This window comes from Petaurus breviceps, unplaced genomic scaffold (genome assembly GCF_028583685.1).
Source record: "Petaurus breviceps papuanus isolate PSGF00001 unplaced genomic scaffold, PetGlider_PUasm1.0 90925, whole genome shotgun sequence".
NCBI classification, from domain to species: Eukaryota; Metazoa; Chordata; class Mammalia; order Diprotodontia; family Petauridae; genus Petaurus; species Petaurus breviceps.
Genome location: NW_027187380.1, coordinates 33035722 through 33045782, shown reverse-complemented (window position 1 = coordinate 33045782; position 10061 = coordinate 33035722). Strand labels below are relative to the sequence as shown.

The 10061-nt window shown below is 38.5% G+C and overlaps 1 protein-coding gene, 1 long non-coding RNA gene and 1 other non-coding gene across 9 annotated transcripts in view; 2 read left to right on the top strand and 1 right to left on the bottom strand.

Moving 5' to 3' along the window:
• The window catches only part of LOC138152678 (uncharacterized), a 12463-nt gene extending 9318 nt beyond the window's left edge, over positions 1 to 3145 (bottom strand). Inside the window, exons 1-2 of the long non-coding RNA XR_011166168.1 lie at positions 3023 to 3145; positions 2024 to 2133 (exon numbers count right to left, since the gene is read on the bottom strand). This is a non-coding gene — a long non-coding RNA (uncharacterized lncRNA). The remainder of the gene's footprint in view (positions 1 to 2023; positions 2134 to 3022) is intronic.
• The window catches only part of LOC138152677 (DNA-directed RNA polymerases I and III subunit RPAC2-like), a 9441-nt gene continuing 2523 nt past the window's right edge, over positions 3144 to 10061 (top strand). Inside the window, exons 1-5 of one of the 7 annotated variants that reach the window (XM_069076752.1) lie at positions 3147 to 3309; positions 5014 to 5074; positions 5268 to 5349; positions 7034 to 7069; positions 9159 to 9205. The gene's annotated coding sequence lies outside the window, so the exon portion shown is untranslated. Of the gene's footprint in view, positions 3310 to 5013; positions 5075 to 5267; positions 5372 to 7033; positions 7070 to 9158; positions 9206 to 10061 lie in introns of all 7 variants that reach the window. The other 6 variants (XM_069076755.1, XM_069076751.1, XM_069076754.1 and 3 more) reach the window with 6 other exon arrangements.
• Positions 5434 to 5613, top strand: LOC138152811 (small Cajal body-specific RNA 16). The gene has a single exon (XR_011166200.1). It is a non-coding gene; the product is annotated as a small Cajal body-specific RNA 16 (non-coding RNA).

The following is a 10061-nucleotide window of genomic DNA, read 5'->3' as shown; positions in this document are numbered from 1 at the left end:
AGGAAGAGAGAGAGAGAGAGAGAGAGAGAGAGAGAGAGAGAGAGAGAGAGAGAGAAAGAAAGAAAGGAAGGAAGGAAGGAAGGAAGGAAGGAAGGAAGGAAGAAAGAAAGAAAGAAAGAAAGAAAGAAAGAAAGAAAGAAAGAAAGAAAGAAAGAAAGAAAGAAAGAAAGAAAGAAAGAAAGAAAGGAAGGAAGAAAGAAAGAAAGGAAGAAAGAAAGAAAAACACTTTACAAACATAATCTCATTTGTCCTCACAATGATTCTGAATGGTGAATGTTATTCTTATCTCCATTTTTATGGCTGGGAAAACTGAGGCAGGCAAAGAAAAAAGTGTAAATTGAAGGTCTGGGGAGTGGAGAGGAATGATGAAAGTCCAGACATTTTGAGGGAAGCCTGGAGTGTAGCTTTTCTTTCCATTTTTAATTGGGTGTGAGGGTGTGGGATAGGAATGGTTAAGAATAGTGATACCAAAGAATTGGAAATTGAGGGGATATCTATCAATTGGAGAATGGCTGAGGTTGTGCTATAAGAAATGATGAGCAGGTAGACTTTAGAAAAACCTGGAAAAACTTTTATGAACTTATGCTGAATGAAGGGAGCAGAACCAGGAGAACATTGTACACAGTTACACACTGTCTGATGACTAACATTGATAGACTTGGCTTTTCTCGGTAATGCAAGGTTCTAAGACAACTCTAAAAGGCTCATAATGGGAAATGTTATCCACATCAAGAGAAAGAATTATGGAGTCTGAATGCAGATCGAAGTATACTATTTGCTCTCTTTTTTGTTTTGTTTCTTTTTTCTCATGGTCCATTCCATTGGTTACAATTCTTCTTCACAACACGACTAATGTGAAAATATGTTTAATATGAATGTATATGTAGAGCCTATATCAGATTTCGTGCTGTCTTGGGGAGGAGGGAGAGGAAGGAGGGGTAGAAAATTTAAAACTCAAAATCTTGCGGAACTGAATGTTGTAAACTAAAAATAAATAAATATTTTTTTAAAAGAATAGCAATGCCAACCAAAAAAAATAAGCCAGCAATTGTAACATTTTTTTTAATGCACAGAAAAGAATAAAAGAAAGTTCAGAAGAAAGCACAGGCAAGCAGGGCCATTTTGAAAGTAAGAGGTGGGAGGGAATTTATTATATAGTTTTTTTTCAAGCAAGCAGCATGAAACAGACATTCAGTCTCACTTGCAGTGTTCTGGTGGAAATGTTCTTTTTTTAGTGTTTAAGTTTGTAATGGGAATGCAAATTTGGAAGATCTTCCCTGCCCCTAGGCTGGAGTGTACCCAGAGCCTGGGGTGGGAGGCTTGTTTTTCAGTAGATACTTCTTGATTGGCCAGTGAGTAAACAAGGTTTTTACATTCTCTGAGCCAGGAGAAGGCTATATAAGCCCTGATGTGTAGCTTTGTTTTGGGGGACTCACTTTGAAAAGTGTTCTGTGATTTGATCTGAATTATGGGAAGCCGTTGTTGAGAGTCCCCCGGCTTTGAAAAACCCAGATGTGGAAACCCAGATGTTGACTGGGTATGGATGTAATGGCTGGACAGTTTGGAAAGCTGTCTACTTGATCTGTTTCTGTCTTGATAATTCTGCCTGTATACTTTGAAGTTCGGGGTGCTGACCTTTTTCCCCTGAACAAGATAAGCAATATATGTCTGACTGATTAAAGTAAGCTTGTTAACCCATTTTGAGTTGCTTTCCTTTAACAAAGCAGATCCAAGAACCTGTATGGGTAGCAAACCCTGAGGACATGCTTGGGGTGCTTGCTGCTACAAAGTTTAAAATAATTTTTTTTTAAAGTTAAGACTCCCCTTTCTGCTTTCCACCTTTTGGAGAAATGAAATAATAAAATTGTGATAGTAGCTAGTATATCTATATCTATCAATACCTATAGATATATATATAGCCAGCTAGCATATCTATGTCAATTTGTACCAATTGATATATACTACCTATACACATATATAAATACTATACATACATACATACATACATCTTTGCTAATATTACCTTATTTGATCCTCACAACAACTCTGGCAGGCAGGTGCTATTGTTGGGGGTACAGGCTCTGGGACCTCCTTGAACTCTCCTTGAATTTTCCCACTAGATGAGATCTTTGCCTGAGGCCATGAAAGCATTTAATTATCGTTAGGCCAAATCTCTGTTACTAGTCTAGCCTAGTTCTCCACTGTCAGTCATCTCCAAGTAGCCTTCAGCTATTTTCCATCCTTAATCCAATTCCTGGGAATCTGACCTCTAGTCACCCCAGTCTCAAGACCCTCCCTCGACCCCTCTTCCCATCACCCCAGACTACTAGACCACCACTAGATCCCTCCCATAGTCTTTCTGTATATAAGATCCATCTTTCCTTCATGAAGATGCTCAGATTCAAACTAGCCCAGGTTCAATCTGTCCTGCCTGTCAATACAAAGGTCACAAATGCTTTGGCTCCTTAAGAGTCTACCGAATATGGCAAATCTTTAGTAAACTTTGCTTTTCTTTGAAAGAAGGCTTGAGTGTAATTAGTTCAGCAGGACCCCATGTTGGGGTCTCGAGCACCCCGAAACCCCGAAACCTCAACACTATTATTACCTCCATTTTTTCGGAGGAGGAAACTGAAATCAGATGGTAGCCCAGGGTCAGCCTGTTTGGGCAGAATTTGAATTCAGGTCTTTCCACAGCACCATCTTGCTGCCTCTCAATCTGGATTAGTAATCCTGTAAAGTGGCCTTATCCATTTAATTTCAATTAATATCCACTTAATTAGAAATCATAATTATATTATAATTACTGGTTCCAGTCCAGGGGAAATATGCAGTGACAATTAAAATAATATGATCCCTGCCTGGGATTTCTTCTACAGGATAATCAAGACCCAAGTGCTGTTCCACCCAGCATTTTGGGAAAATAACCAAATAACTCGCCAGCTCCAGTTTCCCTACTTCCTCCTCTGTCTAACAGAGAAGGGGAAAAGACAAATTTACAAATCACTCGCATTCTTGTACTAACCACTTGGTGAGGGGTGGTTCCTTTAAGACTTCTCCCTGGAGGACTCGTCTCAAGGACGACGGCGGCGCTCTACCTTCCCTTCTCTATGGCAGTTTCTCTTTCTCTCGCCGGATCCTACCGGATATCCGGTTTCTACTTTGAGGCTGATAGACACGTTCTCTGCCACAGAGGAAGAACTTGTTGCTGATTTCATTTCGTCTGAACCCCGTCGACTAGAAATTGGCTTCCCTCCGCCCTAGGGGCTTGGTTTGATCTCTACCCCTGAAGGAATCCTCACCCATTCCTCGGTAGGTAGTTCACATTCGCGACCCGTGGAGGACTCTTCGCGAGCGCTTCTCTCCCCTTTGCCCTGGCGAGAACGAGGCTGGAAAGCTTCCCGGGCGAGACGCGGTCCCCAGAGCTGGGATGCGCCCGTCAGGCTCCGCCAATCTGGGGCCTGGGACTGCGAGGCCCGCTCCTCGCTCGGTGGGCTCCCTGGGGCCGGGCGGCGGGGAGCAGCAGCCTTTGGGCCAGTGTCTGGGAATGGACGGGCGATAAGGGCCTCGCTGTTGCTGAGGCCTAGGAAGAAGCATACACCAGCAGGACAGTTTTAAAATAAGGGGTGGGGACAGCTGGATGTAGCAGTGAATAAAACACCGGCCCTGGAGTCAGGGGGGCCTGAGTTCAAATTCGGCCTCTGACACACTTGACACACTTACTGTGTGACCTTGGGCAAGTCACTTATATTGCCAGTGCCAAGGCACACAATTGCCTTGCCTTCCCCCCTCCAAAAAAAAAAAAAAGAAATTAAGAGGTGGCAGAAGTTTACGAAAACATTTTTTTTTTTAAGCAGCCAGTATGAAGTGCACTTTCTCGGAGTCCTTTGTGGAGTTCCTGCTGGGAATTCCCTTTTTGGATGTTTTAAGTCCAAAATAAAGAAGACTCACTCCGTGCAGGATTTGACCGTGTAGCTAAGCTCTCCGTGGAATCTTGAAGGAGACCTTGGCTCTCTGGTTACTTTATTAGTCAAATGAAGCCCTGATCTAATCCATCCTTGGCTCCTGGATAGTTTTCAAGGGGCCCCCTGCAGGAAATTGAAGGGGGAAAATTGCATTTTTATTTCAGTATAGTTTGTTTCTCTATTAATCTTACATATCATGTGCACTTAAGAACATTCCAGGAAGGAATCCATAGGGACCCATGACACACACAAAAATTAGCCCCTGAACTACATGGTCTCCAGCCCAAAAAATACTAGCTAGCACTTGTATAACACTTTAAAGTTTGCAAAGCCTTTTATCTCATTGGCTCCACACAACTCTGGGAGTTAGGTGCTATTATTTTACAATTTTACAAATTTTACAATTTACCCCATTTTACAAGTGAGGAGACTGAGGCAGACAGAGATGAAGTGAACTTGCCCAGGATCACACAACTGGGAAGTGTCTGAGACTAGATTTTAACTTGGGTCTTCCTACCTCAGCCCCTCTCCACTAGTCCACTTAAGCTGCCTGGTCTTTGATTTTTATAGTAATGACAGCGGATAAATAGCCAGTCAGGAATGCCTGAATTCAAATCTGGCCTCAGACATTTATTAGCTGTGTGACCCTGGGCAAGTCACTTAATCCTGTTTGCCTTAGTTTCCTCATCTGTAAAATGAGCTAGAGAAGGGAATGGCAAAGCAGGTACCATTGTCTTTGCCAAGATCATTCCAAATGGAGTCACATTGTCAAATATGACTGAAAAGTGACTAAACAAATAATAATCACATGAGTGTTACCTTATTTACAAGGCCCCTGTGAAGAAAGTAAATGGTAAATTAACATGAGCTGTTGTTATCCCAATCTACCAGTGTAGAAATTGACTCAAAAGGAATGAAAGATTATATAGTGTAAAGAGTTCTTAATTTAGAGTCAGCATGTGGATTTCCTATCACCACACTGCTACTTATACCAAGTTTTATTTAAATAAGTCATCTAAAAATTGTGTCTCAGTTTACTCATTTGTAAAAGGAAGGAAGCTGGACTATTGATGGTCTCCAAGGGCCTTCTACCTAAATCTTTTTGAGTCTGTGTAAGTAATATTTTTATCTACTGCACTACAATTAGATGTTGAAAGGGAATCAAGGATAGGATATTAAGTGGAGGGGGTAAGGGTGTCATTGAAATCAGACTGCTTCTGTATTTAATCTCAGAACTTGAGGAATGGGGTAGGGGATAGGCAGAGGAGTTTGTTTCCAAGTCACCACTGCTTCTCTCTCCCCCAGGTCTTCCCTCACAACAAACCAGAATTACCCGGCTCCTGGTCTTTGAGTGAGAATACGATTTCCTTTTTCCAGTTTCTTATAGGTAACCTCAGCAGTTGCTTCAGGTTTGGAACCAGTCCACTTGTTTCTGGGACTGATGCGGAAATCTTGGGCCTAGTGTTAGCACATGGTCTGGAAAAAGGCTACTGTGTGGTTGAATCCCAGAAACCTGGGTGCAGCCCTGTACCAGTCAGCCTGATTGTGACCTAGAGTAAATTCCCAGGAAAAGTGGGATTTAAATTTTGCAGTAACAGGTGTGAGCATTCTAGCAGCAGTTTGGTGATCATGTATAATACTGCAAACAATACCTGTCTTGAAAGAAAAACCACATAGCAATGTACTAGAATAAGTTTGCCATATTGAGATATTTATAATAACCATTACTTTTTAGCTCATTTCCATTTAACAGTAATAAAATGCCTTTGTTTGGAGCACTGAGAATTGAAGAATGACTGATCTAAAACTGACATACATAGGATCTTAGATTTGGAATAAAAGGAACTTTATAGGCCATCTAGTACAGCTTTAAAAGTTGGAAAGAATTAAAATAGGTAGGGATTGAGTATAAATGACTGAAATGTAAGACCAGGATACATAAGGAAAATGGCTAGTAGTCTTGTTTGGCTGGAAACCTTAGGATTTTGTGGTATTTCTACCTCTGCATCATACCTGTTACTTAGAGGACATGTATGTTCCCAGGATTCTTCCAAATAAAATTATCTAATTGTCTTATCTTCCCTTTCAGATTATAGCTAATTTGGACAAGCACTTTGTCTCATATTTGAATTCCCCATAGACTTTAGGGCAGTGTCTACTATGCATATATATGTTTACTAAATAGTAGTTGAACCATATTTTTTAAAAACTCATTCCTGGGGTGGATAGGTGTTACAGTGAATAGAGCACCAGCCCTGAAGTCAGGAGGACCTGAGTTCAAATGCGGCCTCAGACACTTGCAGGACTCAAACACAAAAACTAGCTGTGTGACCTTGGGCGAGTCACTTAATCCCAATTGCCCTCCAAAAAGCAGCAAAAAAAAAAAACCTCATTCCTAGTATTGTCTTAGTGTATTTCTTTTTCCTGATATGGTTAATATAATTTTGATTTTTGTAGGGTCAAATTTGATAATCATAATTTTATTATGCCTTATAAAAGGAAAAATTGAAATAGTATTACAAATATAACATAAATATATTTATAGTACATAAATAAGTATAAATAGAAGGAATATAAAGAAAATACTACAAGAAATATGTAATACCATAAGATGCATGTAACTTCAAGACAGGATTTACCATCCTCTAGCTGGCTTAAAAAGTTAGGAATTTCAGTGATGTAATATGACCAAATTGAAATCAAACTAGAAAGTATCTTTTTCATTTTTGTTGATCTTTTGGCTTTTTATCTTCAATTCCCACTTCATTCCTTCCTCAACCAAAGAACTGTCCCTTAAGACAAAGAATTAAGAGAAGAAGGGCAATTCATTAAAACCAACTGTCATATCAGTCATGTCTCATAGCATATTCAGCGTTTCATCTCTTTTCTTTGGAGCCAGACTTAGTCATTGTTATCATGGAGTTCAGTTTCAACTTCTGGTTGTTGTCACTGTTCTCCCTATGTTTCCTTGTATTCTTCATATTCCCCAGTTGTTATTACAGTCATAGTTCATTGCATTTTTGTACTGCATTTTTTTGCACGCTAAACATTTCTATTTTTTACCTCCTTAGTATTTATGCCAAGAAGTGGGATCTCCAGGCCATAAGGTATAAATGTGTTAGTCACTGAAAGGATGATTTTTATAAACGGCATTAATGGAGAAGTAAAATTATGTTGCTTATTAAATCTCTTTGTAGATCAGCTAAGCAGATTTCCTCTGTTATGATCCATACATTTCATTTCATCATGATTTTGAATTTGTGTAGTTAAGGTAGTTGTATGTCAAAACCATTTTGTTTGGTCCAATTCTTAGGCAATTAAAAAATTAAGAAATTAACTTCGCAACAGTTGTACATTTTAAACATACCAGAACAGTCATGATTTCAAATGTTCTGTCTCATTGTCTTCCTAAATTTTGAATTACCCTAGAAATTATAAAATTTGGCAAATTGCTGGTCTGATTGAGCCAGTCCGCATTAAATAAAAATAAGCAAAAGTTTTAAAGGATTTGAGCACTACAGAGCACAGAATAAAATGGAGAAATATAATTACTCATAAAAAATAGAAATACTGTCACATAAGGTGTTTATCTATAGCATATTACTGTAGTGTGACAGCCCACACTGTGCTTTATACATTAATTTAAAAAGAAGATATTTCTAGACCCCAGTAAACTTAATTACCTTGATTGTAGTTTGTATTTGTAATTACTAAGTTTTACACAAGATAAGTATAATTTAACAAAGCTTTGCAAAAAGGAATTTACTTAAAGGAATTCTATAATTTGTATATAATGCTTTAAGTTCAACTTAATGAAAAAAATTCATCAAAATAAAAAAGATCTGACATCGTTTAACACATTCATTTAAGGAACCATTAGCCCATTAGCTTTCATTGCCTCAGTGAAGAAATTCTATTTAAAATGGAGCCTATTGCAAGGAAGTAGTAATTGCATCTTAGGGAATGAATCTGAAACTGTGATTTTTATTTGTGTAGGCTTTTCTTCATATATACCTCTACTGTTTCAGATCTGCAACCTATCTATAGCTTACCTGAGGCACTGAGAGTTCATGTAACTTGCCTATCTGTGGTCACATAGCTATTGTCAAAGGCAGAACTTAGACCTGGGTCTTTCTGACAGACAAATGCACTACAGGCCTCACTGCCTTGTATAATAATTGCATATTCACCGTAAAACACTATTGTAGTTTTAGATACCACTTCCTTTCTACATTTTCAACTCATCCTTGGTAATGCACTACAGTTTACTTTGTTCAACTGCGTTTTTTCATTGCCATTTGGGTTACTTGTAATTTTCATTCTTCCAGAATCATGGTGTATTATTATTTTCAGCCATAGAGTGTCAATAGCACGATTTTACAAAGAGATGAGCTTATGAAACATACAATAACTTGAGATCACTGAAAGCACTGTACAACTTCCCAGCTATCTGTCTGAATCTACTATTCAAATATATGCCTGACTACTGATGGACTGACTGACTTAGTGGATCATATTTTTTGTCAGATTTGTTTTTTCAGTGTGGTAGTTAAATTTCTTACATTATTATGGGTTCTACTGAGACTTGCTGGAACTCCCACACTTGGTATATAATTTTATCTGTTGATGAGAACATTTGAAAATCCTTGCTATCAGTACATTAATCCTTTTTAATACAACATAGATTTCTAAGATGCTAATGAAAATATTGGGCGAACTCTCAATTTTACAGCTCAGTAGTGGAACAGAGCTATCTCTATTGGTATATATGTATCATAGAATCTTTTATAATTTTAACTTACTCATTAGAGACACTTTATTTGAGGATTCTTCAAAGCACTGTAAAGGGTCTTATGATGCAGTGATAATACATTACATTCAGAATCAATAGACAACTATGAAAAGATTTTACACTAGAAATTATGTGATTCTTAAAGTCTTATTGTTATGACTCATCTAATAAAAAAAGTTTTTACTCTAAAGTAATCTAGATCTGGATTTCAAGGAACAGGCATTGCCACACATACCTTAAACTTAAGTAAGATTCAGACCATATAGGTATATAAAGTAAAGGTTTGAAGTCAAGGACTGTTCATGGATATCCATTATCAGATGTTTTCATATATTTACAGATCCTAATGTGTGAGACAAGTGATATAGTAAATGATGAGGGTTTTTTTGTCTTCTTATCCACAGAAGAATTCTCCTGATGTAATAATATTGTGCTGCAAGGTCAGCCCCAGGTAGGTACCAAAACAAAACACCTGACCAACCGGAAGAGTCAGTATATGTATGCTTGTCAGTTATTAGTGAACTACCATAGAGTTTAGTCTTAACCAACCATTACTTAAACAAGAATCCCATCTGCCACATATTTATCAAGTGATCATCTAGTATTGCTTAAATATATTCAGTAAACCCTCATTCTGTGAAATTCTTGTCTTTCTCTCTTCATAAATCCTTTTATAAAGGAACTATCCATTGTGTAGCCATTACAGCCTTTGTAAAACTGTATGGGTGTGTGACATTGCAGCAGAAGCCCAAGCAGCCATGTGCACAGTGGATAGATGTTGGACCTAGAGTCAGGAGGACCTGAGTTTAAATCCTGCCTCAGATCTTTAATATCTATGTGACCTTGGATAAGTAAACAGAGTTTTCACTTTATGTAAATTCACATTACACGAATTTGTTTATGTAAAGGATTCTGAAAGAAATCCACATTCCAAAAGAAAAAATCTGTGTTAGCTTTACTGTACAGTACTGTGTTCTCTTCACACCTGCCCCTCTGTTTAGGAGCTTCCCACCCACCCAATCATCACCACCAAAAAAACCTTCTAAATGAAAGCAGAATGGAAGCACAAAAAGGCTATTGCTGTTAGATCCAGGGCTTGGTTTCACCATCAGTCTGCCTGCTCAGCCTGCATATCCACCTCACGTCTGTCCTGTCTGTCTTCCTCTCCTACCGTGTTTCCCCAATAATAAGACCTATCCTGAAAATAAGCCCTCCCCTTACTGTGTAAGATTCCTCTAAAATAAGCCCTCCCCCGAAAATAAGCCCTATTGAGATTGCTACTGTAGTGAAGGTGATCCCCTGCGCTA